This window comes from Neovison vison, chromosome X, assembly GCF_020171115.1.
Source record: "Neovison vison isolate M4711 chromosome X, ASM_NN_V1, whole genome shotgun sequence".
NCBI classification, from domain to species: Eukaryota; Metazoa; Chordata; class Mammalia; order Carnivora; family Mustelidae; genus Neogale; species Neogale vison.
In genome coordinates, this window is record NC_058105.1 from 110,406,142 (window position 1) to 110,424,252 (window position 18,111).

Consider the following 18,111-nt stretch of genomic DNA (forward strand, 5'->3'; position numbering starts at 1 on the left):
TTAAGAGTCATGTGCAAGCACCATTCCACCTTAGCTCCTCAGTATTTTGGTCTAAGAGTGAAAAGGAGCCCTCTTCACTATGCTTCGGCATACAACCAATAGCCTGAAAGTAGGTACACTGAGATTTTTACCCAGTTCCCTTTACTTATTGCTCAGAAAAGATCAACTAGTGAGCTAGACAAGAGGTAAGACCTGATTGCCCACATTAACACTAAGCAAGCTAACAGGCTACATTCATAATTTCAGTTGAAACTGGAAGTAATAATATTATACTTTTTAGAAACTCATTTAAGGAAAAATTACAGGGTTGCCTAGCTGGCACAGTAGGTAGAGCATGCAACGCTTGAGCTCCATGTTGAATGAGGAAGTTACTATAAAAAAAATCTTAAAAAGTATAAGGAAAATTATAATGTTAAAGAGGATCATAATGACAAATTATTTCAAAACTAGAGATAGCTAAGAATCCAGTTTTGATTTATAACTGATTCATGTTTGAAAATCATCCATTAAATAATTCCATTAAATATTTTTGAATACATGCTCTGTATCAAGGATTGTTATTGAAGTTTAAACACAGATTTATCATTTTGATAAAATATTATTACTAAGCACCTTCTATGTGAAGGACACTTAATATATTCTCTAATGTTTAAAACAATCCTTCACTGTGGATTTTATTCCTCTCCTTTTACGTATAATATCACAGGTTCAGAGAAATACACTAAATGACCCAAGTATATGGAGCTCATGGGTAACAAGTGGGAATAAAGCCCTCCTCTCTCTGACTCTGAAGCATTATGTGTTTTGCTATCCTTTTGTTGTGAATTCAGTTCCGAACTCCTCCATTGTTTTACATTAAGAAAAATAAGAATTAAAAAAAAGAAAAAGAAGAATATAAAATTAACACTTATATGGTATATCAGCAGATGGCTCTGTTTATATAAGGGCCCCTCCATCCATCAAGAGTTAGGGCATCCCTCACAAATATCCATGTATATATGACAGCCACTAAAAGGAATCAAGACTGGAGGTAATAATATAATAGCATCTAAGGAAAAACAAAAAAGGTAAAATTATGGATTCACTCAATCCAATGCTTTGTTATAGCCACAGTAATTTATGATTAGCTTAAAATTTTCATTCAGTGCCAAGTCCTTTCATGTCTAAGACTCAGCTTTTCAATCCCCATGAGGTTCATTTGGTCTATTTCTTTATTCAAACTTAGGTTCAAGAAAAGTTTCCTTCAAAAGCATGCAGAGGGATGCCTGGGTGGCTCAGTGGGTTGAAGCCTCTGCCATCGGCTCGGGTCATGATCTCAGGGTCCTGGGATCGAGTCCCGCATCAGGCTCTCTGCTCAGCAGGGAGCCTGCTTCCTCCTCTCTCTGCCTGCTTCTCTGTGATCTCTGTCTGTCAAATAAATAAATAAAATCTTTTAAAAAAAAAAAAAGGCATATAGAGCCATCTGCTTAGAGAGATCACGAGCAAAGAGACTGGGTAAACAATTTCGGCTGTCACTTGATTATTGGTCTAATGTGAATACACATTCATTACATATTCACTGAAGTTCTCATGGATAACCTAATACAGCTTTTTAAAGATGTTTTCTCTCTTTCATTCTTTCATATTTGAAGAAGAAAAACAGAGTCCCTAAGGTGCATTTTGATCTGTCTGGAACTCAGGATCTGTTAATGCAACAGAATCACAACAAGAGCATAATACATTTATTTTTTAGTTTGTAGCAACAGTCACTGTGTTGTATTTATTTTATAATATCCACCTTCGTATTCTTTTTTCCTGAATTCTTCCTGTCAGTCTCACTCAACATCCAGCTCTCTAAGATCACACCTCTTAAAGGTAGTGACAAGTAAAACCACTAAAGCCATGACATTAACTGGCAAGGAGATGTGCTTGTAATATTTAAACTGAACATCCCTTCCAAAAGCTCATGATTTTCAGTCACCCATAATGTGTTTTAGTCCCCTCCTGTAAGTCAAGTAGTCCCCTCCTGCACTGTCAAGCAGAGATTTGGTTAATTTCATCACTATACATAACCTCTGAGTACGCTTCAAGAAAGAGGTTCTATGGAGGCCTGGGTTTTCAGGAATAAATATTCACAGTGTGTGGCAGATCAGTTGTGCTAATGGCCCTAACTGTTCACCCTTCCTTTATTCTTGCCCCTTGCCATGGAACTTTGAAGTTCCTTCTCTCTCTGGCAGATCGTTCTGCCACCATCTTTGATTCTGGACTCTTCCCTGTTATTTGCTTTGGCCAAGAGTATGTTAGCAAACTTGACCCAAGCAGAGGCTTAAAAAAGTCCCTACATGTTTCCAATTCCTCTCTAGCTCATCTGCATTTGTCTTGAGACCATTCCTACAAGGAGCATGTAAGAGAAACATGGAGAGAATTGCGTCACCACTCAAGAAGGAGAGATGTGGACATCAGGAAAGGCCTAAGAGAAGAAATGATATGACCACTGGGCTGTCTCTTAAAGATTACTAGGAATTTATCAGATAGACTACAGAGCAGAAGGATATATCAGGCAGGAGAAATGGCATGTAAAAAAACAAAACAAAAAAACCTCTCAGGTGTGAAAAAACTTGGCATGTTTAAAAATCTCAACTAGCTGGCTAGGAACCATCTGAGCACAAAGGTCATTGTATGGCATGCTAGAAGTGTGTATTATATGTTACAATTTTAGCAGTAGGGGGTTACTGAAGAGATTTTTAGCAAGTATTAGTAGGTATTACTTTAAAATGATTATGATGGCAGCAGATTCAAGGACAGATTAGAGACTGCAGAGACTGAAGGAAGAGAGACTGACTGGAAGAGGACTGAAATGGTCCAAGCACGAAATGGTGGCTTCCATGTTTAAGCCATGAAAGTGAGAGAGTGAAGAGAAAAACGGATTCAGGAAATATTTAGGAGTAGAAGTGAAAGACCTAGTGAATAAACTGAATTTGGATAAGGAGTGGGAATAGATTGTTCCCAGGTTCATGGAATTATTCACTGAGATAGACAGCAAACCTGAGAGGAAATGGGCCTAGGTTGACACAGCGGGGGGAAAAAAAAGGAGAAGAAGGTGCCATGAACTCAGTTTTCTATTAATAAAATATGAAGGTCATCTTAGATGCCATGAAGATGATCTAAGTTGACAGAGGAGCATAAATTCTATTTAATTTGAGTGTTTCATCATGGCATCCTAAGCTGTGGTCTTATAGGTAGAAACGCAAATAATACATCAAAGGAGATACAAACAGGGCTATATTATTCTTTGACAGGGTCTCTAATAAATAGAACCTGAGGCATGGGTTAAAGAGTAAATAATTTATTTACGAGATGGAAATCTAAGGCAGCATGCATGAGAAAAAAGCAAGTAAAGATGTGAAACAAAGTCTATTTTACCCTGCTGGTTAACATGGCATGGTGAACCAACTGAGAAGAGACATCAAAGGCCTCTCAGCATCTGAGGTTTCTCCAGGTAGGCCATGAGGCAAAACTTGGCCTCAGAGTAGAGTATGTATCACTTAACCTTGTAGTATACTGTCCAATTCAAGTATAGAGGCAGAAGAATGAGAAACTAGGGGTACTGGGTTGGTCTACTAGGCTGCATGACAGGAAGCAAGGGGAAGAGTCTAGCAGAGACAAATGACTGACTGCCCCAGTCCAATGGGGTGTGGACAAAAAGACTAGGACACAACTGGAACGAAAGGGAATCTCATCAGGCAGGCTCAGTAACCACATGTCCAATACTATATATCGACATGGTGCAAACTGAAAAACCTTAATTTTGAGTCCAAAAATAAGGCTGGAGAGTATATTTTGCTGAAACACTTGCTAATGTGGCTGTAAAATATTTTAATTTTCCTAACATATTCTCGTGGGGGTTTTGTGTGGGGAATTTCCACAGTTTGAATGGATGCAACTTGACATATATATAAAGGAAACATTCTACTGAGCTCATTTTGACAAATGCAACACAAGAGGAATATCCAATTTGATATAAAATATGGTAGAGAAAGTAGGTTCTTTCTAGAACATTGTAAAAACTCAAAAATTAATTTATATTAATATGTTATTGTTTATTTATGATAGACCATCATATAACATGTTTTTATAGGACTTTTAAAATATCTACAATATGTTTATACCAAATTACACTATATTAGAAGCCAAACTGTCTACCAAAAGAGAAATTTCTAAAGACAAATCTGGCCAAATAACATATTTTAATGCCAACTTAGGGATTTTTTTGGTTTGATTCACCTGAGTTATACTTTGAAATGGCAATAAATTTCTCTACATTCTTTATTTTGGTTGGGAAAAAAGCTAGAAAACTAATCATAAAATACCAAAGTTTAAAGCAGCAAAATAATGTAACTTTTTTTTTTTTTTTTTTTTTTAGATTTTATTTGTTAGAGAGAGAGAGAGAACAAGCACAAGCAGGGGAAGCAGCAGGCAGAGGCAGAGGGAGAAGTAGGCTCCCCGGTAAGCAAGGAACCCGAAGCAGGATTTGATTCCAGGACCCTGGGATCATGACCTGACTGAAAGCAGCCACTTAATCAACTGAGCCACCCAGGCATCCCTGTAACATTTTAAATAAATGCATATGCTGGTAAAGTATAAAGAAAATAATAGGATGATAAACATCATTATCAGCAAAGAGATTATCTCTGGCAAGAAGAGGGCTATGATAAGGGAAGACTATGTAGGCACCTTGAAGCATATTGTAATGGTTTATTTCTAAACATGGTTAGAGGAGCCTAGAAATTTTTTAATATTTTTGTATACCATCTTTCTGCAGTGAAATATTTCATTAGATGGAACATTAATCATCACTAAAACTTAAGGGCGTTCATGTAAAATGGCACAAAAAGTAAAGAAGCACAAACGGGACAAAAATAAAACTTGACCAAACCAATGAATGGCAGGAAAGAAGTTAGGGAATAAGAAATCATGTAAAGTGGAAAAAATAGGATGGCAAAATACATCCAAACATATCAGTAATTAGTATGAATATGCATAAACTAATATGACTATTTAAAACATAGATTCTTAGATTGGTATTTAAGACAAGCAAAACCGGGGGTGCCTGGATGGCTCAGCCAGTTAAGCATCCAACTCTTGATTTGGCTCAGGGTCTTGAGATCAAGCCCCACTTTGGGCTCCATGTTGGGCATGGAGCCTGTTTTATATTCTCTCTCTCTCTCCCTCTCCCTCTGCCCTTCCCCCAAGTCTTCTCTCTCTTTTCTAAAAAAATGAAAAATAAAATAAAATAAAACAAGCAAAACCCAGCTATATTCTATTTATGAGAACATATAAGATAAAATATGGTAAAGACTGAAAATGAAAATCCTATATAAGACATATGATAAGAAGGAGAAGGCAATAGTAGCGATACAAATAAGAGACAAAACAATATTCAAGGTCAAACAGGGACAGATTGATAAAAGTTGATGAAAATTCCACCAGTGTCTTAACATAACGAGAAAAGAGAGGATGTGTCCATCTAACTGAACAAGTGCAGCTATAAAAAAAAAAAAAAATTAGAAACTCCTCATACATTTTTTTTTAATTGCAAGGATAAAAAAAATCATACAAGCATTCAGCAGAAATAAGAAGCTACATACAAAGAGAAACCTATAGAATCCTTTCACTTCTTTTTCATGATGCTAAATACTATAAACACTAAATTTTGAGAGGAAAAATATTTGTGACTCTATAGTTCTGATCAACAGTTTAGGAATTTGGCTCAAGTCACGATCTTGGAGTCCTGGGATCAAGTCCAGCATCAGGGTCCCTGCTCAGTGGGAGTCTGTTTCTCCCTCTGACTCTCCCCTCTCATGCTCTCTCTCATTTTCTCTCTCTCAAATAAATAAATAAAATCTTTAAAAAAAAAAATGGGGCACCTGGGTGGCTCAGTCATTAAGCCTCTGCCTTTGGCTCAGGTCATGATCTCAGGGTCCAGGGATCAAGCCCTGCATTGGGGTCCCTGCTTAGCGGGAAGCCAGCTTCTCCCTCTCCCACTCCCCCTGCTTGTGTTCCCTCTCTTGCTGTGTCTCTCTCTGTCAAATAAAAAAAATCTTAAAAAAAAAAAGAAGAATTCATCATATGTTAACTTGTGAGCACACACAAAAATTCTCTTTTGGCATGTATTACCAGAGCACTCTTCCAGGTAAATCCACTCCAATGGTGAGAATGGAGACTCAGAATCAGGCATGAAATCTTGTGGATTTTTGGTTTAGTTTTGTTTTAAAAGATTTTATTTATTTATTTGACTGACAGAAGTCACAAGTAGGCAGAGAAACAGAGAGAGGAGGATACCCCAAAATTTTGTTTTTCTAAGGCAACATATAAGTTTGCTCAGGGTGCCATAACGAAATCCCATAGCCTGAGTGGCTGAAACAAATACATTTATTCCCTCATGGTTCTGGAGACTAGAAGTCCCAGTTCAAGTTGCCAACCTGGTTGGTTGCAAGCCCTCTCCTGGTGAGAGGGTAGCCACCTTCTCACACTGTGCCCTCGCATGAACTTTCCTTGGGGTAAGCCCTTGGGGTGAGAATTTGCCAATGTCTCTTCTTATTAGGACACTATTCTTATAGGATCATGTCCCTATTCTAATGGCCTCATTTAACTTTAATTAATTCCATAAAGACCCCACCTCCACATACAGGCACATTAGGGGTTAGGGTTTTAGCATATGAATTTGGGCGGGGAGACACAAGTGTTCAGTCCATAACAGATAAGAAATGAACATTAAATCATTTAAACATAAATCTGATTAGGACCGCACATTTAAAAATTAATTTAAAATAATTAATAATAATAATAATAATAATATTTTAAAAGGCAATTAAAAATGAGTATCTTAAATCTCAAAATGGAAATGTACCAAGTAAAATAATATAATAAATAGATTTAGATTTTAGGCTATGTTAACAAAAACCCAAACACAAAATAGGTTTCAATTCGAAGGGATATATGCACTCTTATGTTCATTGCAGCAATATTATTACAGCCACACTATGGAAACAGCCCAAATGTTCATCAACAGAGGAATGGATAAAGAAGATGTGGTGCATGTACACACACACACACACACACACACACACAGAGAATGGTATTTTTCCATTTGCAACAACATGGATGGAGCTAGAGAGTACAATGCTAAGTGAAAATAAGTCAGTCAGAGGAAGACAGATACCATATGATTTCACTCCTATGTGGAGTTTAAGAAAAAAACAAATGAACAAAGGAAAAAAGAGCAAGACAACCAAAAAACAGACTCTTAACTATAGAAAACAAATGGATGGTTACCAGAGAAAAAGTGCGTGGGGGGAGGGGTGAAATAGGTGATGGGGATAGAGAATACATTTATCGCAATGAGCACTGAGTAATGTATAGAATTGCTGAATCACTGTATTGTACGCCTGAAACCAATATAGCACCGTATGTTAACTATACTGGAACTGAAATTTAAGAAAGAGGTTTCAATGTCATAATTTTATGTTATTTTTCTGTAATCCATAGCTACTTTTCTGACCCGACACTACTGTGTTTAATAATTTTTCTTTTAATCTTTTTCATGTTTTTCTGTAATCCTGTAACTCAATCATTTTAATATGCTAAAAGGTGAGGATTTACTGTTTATACAAAGCAGGTACATTGTAACACACTGTAAGCATCTGACAATTACTAATGTTTGCCATTTTTACGATTTGTCTCTTATAACTCTAAATTCATTTACTAATAACATGAGAAATCTCTTCAATCAGCAATTTCATTGAATTACATTAGTTAAACTCCCAAAGCATATGTGCTATCATTTTGGTTATTCAGCAGGCTTTCTGCCTGAAACTTCTCAGTACTTCTGCATACCCTAAGAAAAATGACAATTAGAGTTGAATACCCAAGAGTGCTAAAGTAAGAGGCTGGCTTTTTTTCCTGAATTTTCAAAGTAATTTGTCTTTTTTATTGAAATTTATTTTTGAAATTAGTTATTAAGAATAATATATAGGATCAATACCAGATGATTTTCAAAGCATATAAGGTTAAAAAAAACCATACTTTTATTAGAGTTTAAAAATGTAAAATGAGGGGGCACCTGGGTGGCTCAGTGGGTTAGAGCCTCTGCCTTCAGCTCGGGTCGTGATCCCGGGGTCCTGGGATCGAGCCTCACATGGGGCTCTCTGCTCCACAGGGAGCCTGCTTTCTCCCCTCTCTCTGCTTGCCTCTCTGCCTACTTGTGATTTCTCTCTCTCTGTCAAATAAATAAAATATTTTTAAAAAAATGTAAAATGAGAATCTATGTCATAAAAAATAATCTACAATTTAACTTATTACTGAATTCTTTTCTCTTTTCATTTTCCTCTTTATACTGTAGCAAAATATACAAAACTGATACAATTAATTATCAAATATTTTAACTCAGTTCAAAATGTGACTGTATTACTTGTTTTTTAAATTTAAGATTGATCCAGTTAATCCATTTTATTTAGGTCCATTTATTATTTTTTCCAAAACTGCCATAGAATGCAAAGGTTAAACATTATTCTATAAAATGCCACAAGGCAAATTATTTATGTCTGCACTTCTGATATCAACTATCAAAAGGCAAAAAGCATACCTCACAACATCACATACAATGGCATTTAGGAAGAGAAAAGACTGACAAAAGACCACATTTACTACAAACAATTTTGTATAGGTAGGATTGTAGGTTTAGATGTAAACATTCTATGTGAGAGGATAATTAGTAAAAATCGGTATCTGTTTTCTGAGCTACTTGAAACTTGTTTTAAGAGAACTTTAAGATTTAAATTTTTAAAATTCTAATTTTTATAGATGTAAGCATTTTATGTTAGGGTAAATTAGAACTAAAAAAATCATACACTTGAACTTTTATTTATCTCTCATTCATGTAATTCTCTTAAGACATTATAACCTTGACTCTTAAACCCACTTCTACCCAGAACTCTCTTTAATCTCATGGTTCCATGTCCCAGTCACTCTTGGGCCTTAGAGAACTCTAATGTAATCTCTATATGTGGCCAGTAAATAAACTAAGAAACAGAGCATGGAAATTTCTACAGAAATTTTAAAAACCAGTCTTGGAAGTAATGTCTATCACTTCTGTCCATGTTTCATTGGCCAGAACACAACCATATGGCCCACAAAACTGCCAAGGACCTAAGAAATATATGTGTCTCAAAAGAAGAGAAATAACATCGATATCGGTGAGAAACAAAGTTCTCTGCCCACTACTTTTAAGAAGGTTTTCTACCACAGGATGTTTACATCATAGGACACTGACCAAATCACAAAACCGGATTTTGCTATCTCCTTCAGGAACACAACAAGACAAACAATAGTTTTTACTTAGACAACTTGCATCTTATCAAACACATAGCTAGACTTCACGCCAATCCTTTCATAAACTTAACCCTACAACTTTGTCCTAAATCTCTCCCAGTGAAAACAGGGAAACAGTCCTTTATCACTGTCTATCCATGCGCCTTCTTTATAATAATAGAATGGCATTTCCTACGATAAATTATAACATGTATTTATAGTGCATTTTATTTTTATTATTTTGGAATAATGGTTATTTACTGTGAAAATGACTGTTCTTGGTGGTTTTTTACTTTTAATTTTTTTTTAAGATTTTATTTATGTTCTTGACAGACAGAGACCATAAGCAGGCAGAGTGGCAGGCAGAGAGGAGGAAGCAGGCTCCCTGCTGAGCAGAGAGCCCCATGTGGGGTTCGATCCCAGAACCCTGGGATCATGACCTGAGCCAAAGGCAGAGGCTTTAACCCACTGAGCCACCCAGGCGCCCCTGTTACTTTTAATTTTATCTAATAGCAAACACATAGCTATCCTGGTGATACACAGGCCGTGCCCGGAGAGCGTGTGTAACAAAAGATGTGAGATGAGTGAGTGGTATTTCTTCTGTCACTTAACAGAGTCTGTGTGAATGAAGGAAAGCAGAAATGGTCGGTGAAGATGTCACAACGGCTCTGAGATCTTCCAACTCAGGGCTCAGCTTCCCTATGAAAGAGAGAATCCTTTGACCCGTGTGTGCTTGCATTCTATGTTGGAAGTTAGGGGTCAGCACTCCGCCTGGTTTTAGAAATACAGTGTATAGTTGTGCCCATTTGTTTACGTGCCATTCGAGGTCGATTTCAAGCTTAGATGGCAGAGTTGAGTAGTGCCACAGAGAGTTATGTGGTCCACAGGGCCGAAAATACCGACTATCTGGACTTTGCCATTAAACATTTGCCCACCCCTGCTTTAATGAGGCGAGATCATCAAGTTTCCTTTTACAACGACTTAGCTTCCATTTTCATCCCACAGAAAACAAAGTAAAAGCTATTAAGAGCCAACCCTAACACCTGGTTAACAATGTCCGTTGTTTAGCTTCAAAAAGGTTCAAACTGAAATGGAATTAAGGAACACTGGGAAACCTTACCGAACAACAGTTCTTTGTAATGATTTCCTGCCTGTGGCGGCCAGTTTTGAGTGTATTTTATAGTCGTCTTTCATTTATAAATATATGAACACAAAGACAAATTGTCTCTAAAATTACAGTTTTTAGTCTCAGATATTTCATAGCACAGTGATATAAGTTTTAATATTTGTAGATAGTTTGAAAAATAGGTGTAAAGGGACTGTAAAATGTGGCATAAATCTTAGAGCTACCTGGGGCATGTTTTAAATGGTAGGCCTGTAAGGAGCTGCTAAAGTAAGGCTTTGTATCCTCAAACCTATTTGTGTAATAAATAATGCATCACACATTCCAATCTAAATGCAGCATACTGAGGGGCCTAATTTCCATTTTAATCATAAGTATTAAAATTGCATATAAGATTTTATTATTTTAATAATATCTAAAACAAAATGTAATGGTATAAGCCATTCTTATCAAATGACTATCTGAAAAGACAGATTAGCCCCATTAAGGGCAAATATGCTCTAGCTGCTAGGACCATTAAAAAGTAAGAAATTATTCTTCATTATCTAAGGCCTTCCCAGCTAACTGTTAAAAACAAAAATAAAAGATCATAAATGATGATTGCCAATTTCAGTTTCAAAATTACAACGGACTCTTTTTTCTTTTTCACCAAGAGACACACATGCATTTCATAATGTGCTATCAATCTACACTAGCATGTCATTTTCTTTCCATTCAGGTTGGGGCTCTTCCATGATACATTCCAATGATATAGTGATGAAAACAGTAGACCCAATGTCTGCTCCTTTAGACCTATAACAACAAAGAATTAAAAACAAATCTTTTTTTTTAAGATTTTATTTATTTGAGAGAGAGAGGGGGAATACAGGCAGGGGTGGGGTGGGAGAGGGAGAAGCAGGCATCCCCGCCGAGCACAGAGCCCGGTGTGGGGTTCGATCCCAGGACCCTGAGATCATGACCCAAGCCAAAGGCAGATGCTTAATCACTGAGACACCCAGGCACCCCTAAAAACAGATCCTAAACTGGTCTTCATAAGTAAGAGTTTTGAAGAAGAGCTGAATGCTACAGAGTGGGTGCCAAATCTAGGTTGACAAAACAGTTTTCAACTTTCACAGAACTTTCTATGGCAATTTCTCTGACCCTTTATAGTCACACTAATGATTAAAATGAGTGACGATGTAAAGAAAAATTTAAATATGGGCTTCTAAATTTTCATTAAATTGATTTTTTACAATTTGCCTTAATATGTTGTACTTCATAGTGATTTTTTTTTTATTTTTATATATATTTAAAAGAGTTCAGACACCTTGAGGAACAGCCACACAGAGTAAAAAGAGATGCCATCAGAGGTCAGTCTTGGTTTAAACTACAAAATAGATGATTTGCTCTCTAAGATCCTGCTCCCTGTCTTGTAATCACTTTGCTATTTGAAGTCTCCCCCAGCTGTTTATTTTTTTTTTAAGATTTTATTTATTTACTTATTTATTTGTCAGAGAGAGAGAGCATGCACAAGCAGGCAGAGTGGCAGGCAGAGGTAGAGAGAGAAGCAGTCTCCCTGCTGAACCAGGAGCCTGATGCAGGACTCAATCCCAGGATCCTGGGATCATGACCTAAGACAAAGGCAGCAGTTAAACTGACTGAGCCACCCAGGCGTCCCTCCCCTAGCTGTTTATTAACTTTGTGCAGCAGCCCTGATTTCCTAGGATACATTTCTATAAATATTTTTCAAGACCAACCACCAGAGACTCAATAGGGATGCTTATTAAAATATACAGATTCCTTGGCCAATTTTCAGTTTTACTGGATGACATGTTGAGGGAGGTAGGCCTAGGAATCAGTCTAAAACTAATCAGAGAAAGTAAACTAATGGCAGACAACGTCATAATAAGTTATCCCTCTGAAGGAGACACTGGAACTTTAAGAAAGTTCTTTACGACGGCGGCACCTGGGTGGCTCAGTGGTTTAAAGCCTCTGCCTTCAGCTCAGGTCATGATCCCAGCGTCCTGGGACTGAGCCCCACATCAGACTCTCTGCTTGGTGAGGAGCCTGCTTCCCCCTCTCTCTTTCTGCCTGCCTCTCTGCCTACTTGTGATCTCTCTCTCTCTCTGTCGAATAAAGAGGGAAAAAAAAGTTCTTTATGAGGAAATTACTTAGATTGGAGAAGAGTGCTAAGTTGGAAGAATTTCAGGTGAATTGGAAAGATTATGTAGATATGTGGGAGTTTGTATTGTTTACACTTTTCTCCTTAGAAGCTGGTATCTGGAGGACCCATGTTCACTCCAGCTATACAAGGAATTTTGACTTATTCAGCTTAGATACAACTACCTGGGTTGCCTAATAGAAACTACTAATAGAAACTGTCCTATTAGGTAGATAATGGCGTATTTGCCTACAAATGTATGCAAATATTACACATTTTTCCATTTTTAGGAAAAACATGAGTGTTTGGTGAGTGATATTTCTTACCAAGTCAGAGTGGATACCTGAATGCCTGGTTTAAATACTTTATATATTTGGAAACACGCATCCTGTAACTTTGGATATGGTTTTTCCTTATGCAATTCTTACTTTCAACAAATATCTCTCTTAAGGCAAAAGCCCCCCCCGCCTTTCTTTTTTGTATTTAAACCACCTAGAAATATAAGAAGCCAGTTATCTACTGTTGCAGAGAGTAAAGTCATTTTTGTTTGAAATTGTGCTTTACGAAAATGACTCAAGGACAAACTGGTCACCTGAAACCTAGACCAACATATTTAATGGGGATACAGAAACAAAAGAAAAAGTAGTTTTATAATTTTCCTTATAAGAATAAGAGGAGAGGGGCACTCGGGTGGCTCAGCTGGTTAAGCATCTGCCTTCAGGTGAGGTCATGTTACTGGGGTCCTGGGATAGAGTTCCACATTAGGCTCCATGCTCAGTGGAGAGTCTGCTTCTCCCTCTACCCTTCCCCCCAACTTGTGACTGCTCTCTCTCACTTTCTCTCTCTCAAATAAATGAAATAAAATCTTAAAAAGAACAAGAAGAGAAAAACCCTATAGTCGATGAGAGAAAGGGGAATTAGAATTAATTATGTTCCTTGGGCAAGCTAGAAAAACACTGAATGAAACAACCATACACCAACAAACTAGACAACCTAGAAGAAATGGAAAAAATTCTCAGAAACGTACAACCTACAAAGACAGAAAGAAAGAGATAATCTAAGCAGCCCCAATTACCAGTATGGAGATTGAATCTATAATTAAAAAAGGTCTCCTTACAAAGAAAAGCTTAGGACCACATGGCTTCAATGGTGAATTTTACCAAATATTTAAAGAATTAATGCCAGTCTTTCTCAAACCCTTCCAAAAAACTGAAGAGTAGGTAACACTACCAAACCCATTTTATGTGTTCAGCATCACCTTAATACCAAAGCCAGAAAAGGATACTACAAGAAAAGAGAACTACAGTTCAAGATCCCTGATAAATATAGATGCAAAAATTCACAATAAAATACTAGCAAATTCAATTCAACAACACATTGAAAGGATCATTCACCATGAGTAACTGGGATTTATCCCTGGGATGCAAGGATAGTTCAACACATACAAATCAATAAATATAAGATATCACATTAATGGAATTTTTTTTAAAAACATATGATTATCTCAATAGATGCAGAAAAAGCATTTAACAAAATGTAATACCAGTTCATGATAAAAACTCTTAACAAGTTTTTGTATAGAAGGAACATAAGTATAGAAGGAACATACCTCAATATAACAAAGGACATATATGATAACAACATATCTGATAAGCTAACATCATACTCAATGATGAAAGGTTGAAAGCTGTTCCTCTCAGGGTTTCTGCATGGCTCAGTTGGTTAAACAGGTGACTCTTCATTTCAGCTCAGGTCATGATCACCAGGTCTTGAGATCAAGCCCTGTGTTGGGCTCTGCACCCAGTGGGGAGTCTGCTTGAGATTCTTTCTCTCTCCCCTGGCTCACTCTGCCCCTGTCCCTCCTCTGTTTTAAATAAACAAATAATTTTTTTCAAAAAATAGAAAAGCTATTCCTCTAAGGTCAGGAACAAGACAATAGTGTCCACCCTCACTATACATATTAAACAAAGTACTGGAAGTCCTAGCCAAAGCAGTCACTCAAGAAGAACAAATAAAAGTCATCAGAATTGCAAAGGAGGAAATAAAATCGACTGTATTTGCAGATGGCATGATTTTATACAAAGAGAATTCTAAAGACTCCACCAAAAAACTGTTAGATCTAATCAACAAATATAACGAAAAAATACTAATTAGAAAATTTAAAACTAGGGTAAGAATCATTACAAATCAAACACCTACTATACTATGTCCTTGATACTTAAATTATCTCATTTAATCTTCATAAGAACTAGTGGATTGAGTGTGTTGTTAATTTCAGTTTGCAAATGATAAAATGGAGTCACAAGTATTAAATTACTTTCCATGCTCTGTATCCTACACAGGGTTATTTATATGCTACTTGGTGGCTTTAAAAAATGATATATAGCCAAGGTAAGTAAATGCTAAAGCAACATCAGGACCACTAATGAGGAAGTCTCACTAATGGAAATGAAACACATTTTCCTTTGACTAATTCAGTGTAGCAGAGGAAGTCATTACCAACACAAAAGTATATCCAGGCTGTGCAGAGGTTTTGACTTCAAAATTAAGTAACTGATATACTGTGTCTTTAAAACTAAACTAAGTAAATACCGTAGGCTAAATGTTTATGTCATCCCCAAATTCTATGTTGAAACCCTTATCCCCAGTGCGATGGTCTTTGGACACGCAGTCTTCAAGAGGTAATTGGGTCATAAAGATAGAGCCCTCAGGATGATAGTCGTGTCCTTATAAGATGAGAGAGGAGAAGCTTGCCTCCTCTCTCTCTCTCTCTTTCCTACCATACGAGGACCTAGCAAGAAGATGGCCATCTTCAAACCAGAAAGAGGGCTCTCACCAGAATTTGGCCATACTGGGAGCCTGATCTTAGACTTCCCAGCCTCCAGAACTATGAAACTAAACAAACAACTTAAGAATCTGAGGATGAAAACATATGTAAATTAATGCTTTTACTTTATTACACTGTCTGGCATTATATCTTTCCTTGAAGAGCTTTAAAGAAAGTTCAGTTTAAAAACCATTTTTTAAGGCATGATATCTGTAACAAGATAATATTTCAAAATCTATTAATGTGCTTTTTCTTGAATATTTTCTTATGTTGCCAGAGTGCTCCATTCCTCAAGGAGTCCTATGTTATGGTTAGAGAGTACAAGAAAGTGTCATTGTTCACCTCTTGAAATTTCAAAGAGTTTCACAAAGCCAATTTTTAGAGATAAGAGTGCTAAAAACCAGGTTTTCATTTTTCAAGAGCCAAGCACTTGAGAGAGTAAAGTAGAAACCCCAGCTAGGTTAAAGATGGAACCTAAGCCATTGGGGGCCTGTGACTAATTTCCAAAATTGAACTCTGAGACTATACAAGTTTCCATTTCTAGGGTCAAGATTGGATTGGATTGACTTGGAAAAGAAAAATGGTAACAGGGTGCACTCAAGTAGAGAATGTCACTTGTTTATAGAAAACTTCCCACATGCCCCATTTGAGCACACAGGTGCTGTAAAGGCTAGTCAATGACAGGGAACCAATGACTGGCATAAGGATGACATCTAAACAAGAGACCATGGCAGGGATCAGGAATATCCACAGCAGGTACTGCCCCATGTCCCAGTGCTTTGCAGGAGCAGCTGTAGCTTTTATGGAAATCAACATCCAAACATGAAGTGGCACAAGACCTTTCACTGGGAAGCCACTGGGGAACATATCTCAGACTGGTCACCCCTGTTGCCATAATAAGCTTCCCACTGTCTCAGACATGACCTTGGGAAACAAGGTAACCTAAACCTTGGGAACTGTCTCGGACATGACCTTGGGACACACAGTAACCTAAAAGAGGCTCTCATATAAGTATAAGAGGATTAAAATGTAAAATCAGAAATCAAGATAAGTTAGAGGTGAGGACAAGCATTTTATCCAAAAGAAAGTCATTCCTTGATCAAAATTTACTTGATATTCTTACAGGGCAAGAATCAGGGTGACTAAGCAAGGGTAAAACATGATCAATGATTGAGAAATGGCTGTACATCATCATTCCTATAATTTTTTTTTAACTTGGTCCCCTCTAGTTTAAGGTGTCCATGAAATATATTTCCTACCATCTCCTCAGTATTTATTGCTCCTCAGAATTTCTAGAAATGATCTGCTTTTCCTAGGGTGCCTGGGTGGCTCAGTGGGTTAAGCCTCTGCCTTCGGCTCAGGTCCTGGTTTCAGGGTCCTGGGATCAAGCCCAACATCTGGCTCTGTGCTCAGCGGGGAGCCTGCTTCCCCCTCTCTCTCTGCCTGCCTTTCTGCCTACTTGTGATCTGTCAAATAAATAAATAAAATATTAAAAAAAAAGAAAGAAAGAAAGAAATGATCGGCTTTTCTCAATTCTCAAAGCTGCCTTTAGGCAGAGAAGTCAATTTGAGGTTCAAAAGTAAGCACATAGCTTTACACAGATAACTGTTAGCAGGAATATTACACCCCCCCAACAAGTTACAGGTTAGAAATAAGAACTATTGAGCAAAGTGAACTGTATTAAAGAAATGTATTTTATTTTATTTATTTGTTTTTGTAAAAGATTTTATTTTTAAGTAATCTCTACACCCAAGTTAGGCCTCGAACTCACAACCCTGAGTTCAGGAATTGCATGCTCCACCGACTGAGCCAGCCAGGAGCCCCTAAAGAAATATATTTTTTTAATTTCAATCAAATAAGGAGACATCAAATATAATTTAAAGAAAGAAAAATAGAAATTGTCTCAGAAAACAACAGAGCAAATAAATTCCTGAAAAAAGAATTCTGCATCTTGCTGATCACCGTTATTGAAAGGGTTGGAAAAAAGTTAAAATGCCCTTTAGCTTAAGAGTTTTTGAGTTATCAGCAAATCAACTCATTTCAGAAGAATTCTTGGTCATTTGTTAATACCAAAATTTATGCAGATTTCTCTTTTGAATGTCTTCTATATTTAAAGAGGCAATCATACAAAATCTGTATTCCATACATGATAAATTCTTTGTTCCAGCCAACTCTTAATGGAGGGTAACTAGTACAACACCATCTCCCTGGACAAAAAGCACTGGAATATTCCGTTTTGTTGATTTATACATCTTTTCATATGTTTCCTCATCAATCTCTAGAGTATACATAGTTTCTTCCCCATCTCCAATATCATATTTAAATGCTGATCATAAGCATGTAATCTGCCTGGAAGCTCTCTGTCATTTCTCATTTTCACATAAATATGCTCACCCAGGCTGAGCCTGATGAGATCCAGGGGCTCTTCTACTGTGTTGGCATTTTGTTGCCAGTCCACGTCACCTGCCATTTTGTTTCAAACCTACGCCCTTTTCCAAATAATGTATTTTGAAATTTACATTTCTGTATCTGAGTCACTGTGACTACAAATCGTAAAACAACTACACTTAACATCAATGTTAATCATATTGTAGTTGAGAACATTTTTGCTTTACTTTTTTGGAATAGTGAAGCATGTACAATGTGATATTCCAGCACCATATACACCATAAA

The 18,111-nt window shown here is 37.0% G+C and overlaps 1 pseudogene; it reads right to left on the reverse strand.

Moving 5' to 3' along the window:
• Positions 1–17,514: 17,514 nt before the first annotated feature.
• LOC122896700 lies at positions 17,515–17,908 on the reverse strand (annotated as a pseudogene).
• Between the last annotated feature and the right edge of the window lie 203 nt (positions 17,909–18,111).